This window comes from Apodemus sylvaticus, chromosome X (genome assembly GCF_947179515.1).
Source record: "Apodemus sylvaticus chromosome X, mApoSyl1.1, whole genome shotgun sequence".
Classification (NCBI taxonomy): domain Eukaryota; kingdom Metazoa; phylum Chordata; class Mammalia; order Rodentia; family Muridae; genus Apodemus; species Apodemus sylvaticus.
In genome coordinates, this window is record NC_067495.1 from 53,659,550 (window position 1) to 53,662,367 (window position 2,818).

At 35.9% G+C, this 2,818-nt stretch overlaps 1 pseudogene; it reads left to right on the top strand.

Moving 5' to 3' along the window:
- The first annotated feature begins 704 nt into the window (after positions 1–704).
- On the top strand, positions 705–1,104 carry LOC127675161 (40S ribosomal protein S12-like; annotated as a pseudogene).
- The last annotated feature ends 1,714 nt before the right edge of the window (positions 1,105–2,818 follow it).

Here is a 2,818-nt window from a genome sequence, read left to right on the forward strand (position 1 = left end):
AGTGTAGACACAGAAACAAGACAGGTCCTGTCTCACAGCCAGGGTAGAAGGAGAGAACCAATCCCGCCCCCCCAGAAAGTTATCTTCTGATAGACAGATACAGAGGAAAGGAATAAATCTTTTGTAAAAAAAAAATTCAAGAAATTTCATTTCCACAATTATATTTGCCAAAACTAAAAGGCCAACATAGAAACACAGCTAGTCATTAAAATGTTTATTTGAATTTTGCTGCAATTTCCTGTAATAGGATCGTTCTTTTCCAGGATCATCCCATGATACCAGACTGAATAAATTACTTGTCATCTCTTGCCCATCTTTGGACTCTTAACAGTATATTATTTTGTTTTGTTTCCTTGCATTTCATACTGACATGATATCATATAGAAAGTACTTCAAAGTGGATTTTTCTGGTGTTTCTCCCATAACTAGACTATACTTAGGTGTTTGGGAGAAGAATATCATAAAGATGGAGTACCTTTCTTATCACATTGGGGAATATTAGATATCCCCAATTATTTATACTTACCCCCTAATAATGTAATGTTATTCAGATTTCTTAACTAAAAATTTACTATTTTTCCTTTACTCTAGTATATACTTTGGAAAGAAGTTACCTTTTGAAAACCATTTATTAAAAAAGTTTTCAGCTTTACCCCTGCTGCTGCCAACCGTTCAAGATTTGGCATCACCCGTAATCCACCACCATGGGCGAGGAAGGCATAGCTGTTGGAGGTGTAATGGACATCAGCACAGCTCTACAAGAGGATCTGAAGACCGTCTTCATCCACGATAGCCTAGCATGTGGCCTATGCGAAGCTGCCAAAACCTTAGACAAGCGCCAAGCCCATCTCTGTGTGCTCACATCCAACTGTGATGAGCCCATTTAGGTCAAGCTGGTGGAGGCACTGTGTGCCGAACACCAAATCAACCTGATAAAGGCTGACGACAACAAGAAACCAGGTGAACGGATAGGCCTCTGTAAAATCGATCAAGAGGAGAAACCACAGAAGATGGTTGGTTGCAGTTGCATAGTGGTTAAAGACTATTGGCAAAGAATCTCAGGTCAAGGATGTCATAGAGGAATACTTCAAATACAAGAAATAAAGTTTTGGCTCATTTTAAAAAATAAAAATAAATAAAAAATATTCATACAATGTGTTTGGATCATGGTTTCCTCTCCCCAGTTTCTCCCAGATCCTCCCCACCCCCTTCCATAACCAACTTCATTATTTTTCTCTCTCAAACAAACAAAACAAGCATGCACAAAAAGAACCCTAGAAAAACAAAAATCAAAATAAACAAGCAAAAACTGATCAGAGCAAAAAAAAAAAAAAAGCCTAAATAAAGCAAAATGGGACAAAGGGTTTATTTTGACTTGGTTTGTGGTATGATAGGTGTATAATATCCACTTCCTTGATAGATAGTAACCTTCATTTATTATAACCAACTTCTTCCAATAAATAAATTAATTAATAGTCCTGCTAATGTTGATACTATGCATGAATTTTTAACTATTGATAGAAATTCTTACCTTGAGTTGCCACACTCATAGTCCTGAAATGTTAAATCTTATTTTAATGTTTGATAGCATTTTAGTAAAGTAAGTGTTCAGGGAAGAAAAGCAAACAATAAATAATAGGCCTATCTCATCTTGTTATGTAAATACACAAAATATATAGGTCAATAAAGTCTACATGCATTCACATACAAACTCACCTAGCCCATCAATGTCCAGCCTACAGTTCTCAACCTTCCTAATGCTCTGACCCTTTAATACAGGTCCTCATGACTCCCCCAACCATAAACTTATTTCATTGCTACTTTTTAATTGTAACTTTACTACTGTTACAAATTATAATATAAATATCTGGTATGCAGAATATCTGATATTCAACCTCCTAAGGAGTTGCAACCCACTAAGGAGTTGAGAAATCCTGACATAGTGGCAGCTATTTGAGTAGGGCTGGGCAGGAAGTGACCATATACAGATAAAAGGACTGAGTTTTCTTGTTTCCAGAATTTAAAAAAAAAATGCTGTCAATGCTGATGCAATCACTACTACTACTGAAGGGCACAGAGGGTGTTTAAAACAGTGCAAGTGTACTGTGTGGTGTTATATACATGGCCAAACCCAAAGGATGTGTTATATCAGGAGCAAGCCTCAATGTAAACTGTGGACTATGGGTGATAATGGTACATCAGTTTAAATTCAGACAATTATGATGATGTACCATTCTCGTGGAGAAAGAATGTTAATAAGAGAAGGTTTTGCCAGTTGGAGAAGGAACTCAATGGAGTGTCTGACTTCCATTCAGTTTTCTGAAAATCTAAAACTGCTCCATTAAAAAGAAAGTCTTTTGCACCCAAAACAAAAGACTATGGGCATATACAATTTTATAAGAGATGAAGATATTTACTTTAAATTTTTACTTGATGACTGCCATGTTTAATAAAGCTTTCCTTTTCAAAATATTTAAAACAAACTAATGCTTATAACTCTTAAGGCTCTGCCCATAGATGGCATTAGTATTAAGAGTTCATCTGCTGAAGCCTATCTGATGAATTGATTGCATTTAAATATCAACAGTGCATTTGCTCTGAAATGTTGCTCTCAATGATTCTTCTGCCTTTGTCTCATTTTCCAAGCTAAGGTCGTTCATTCTTATCAAAGTTCAGACACTCATATTTTGTCTTAAATGATAGTTAGTCATTGTTTTAGTCATTTCCAACTTCCTTGAAGAAATATTGAAACCTTCATTCCCAAATCCATTACCTGCTATGACTAGAACTGAAATCATCCCTTCTCAACTCCTAGGCT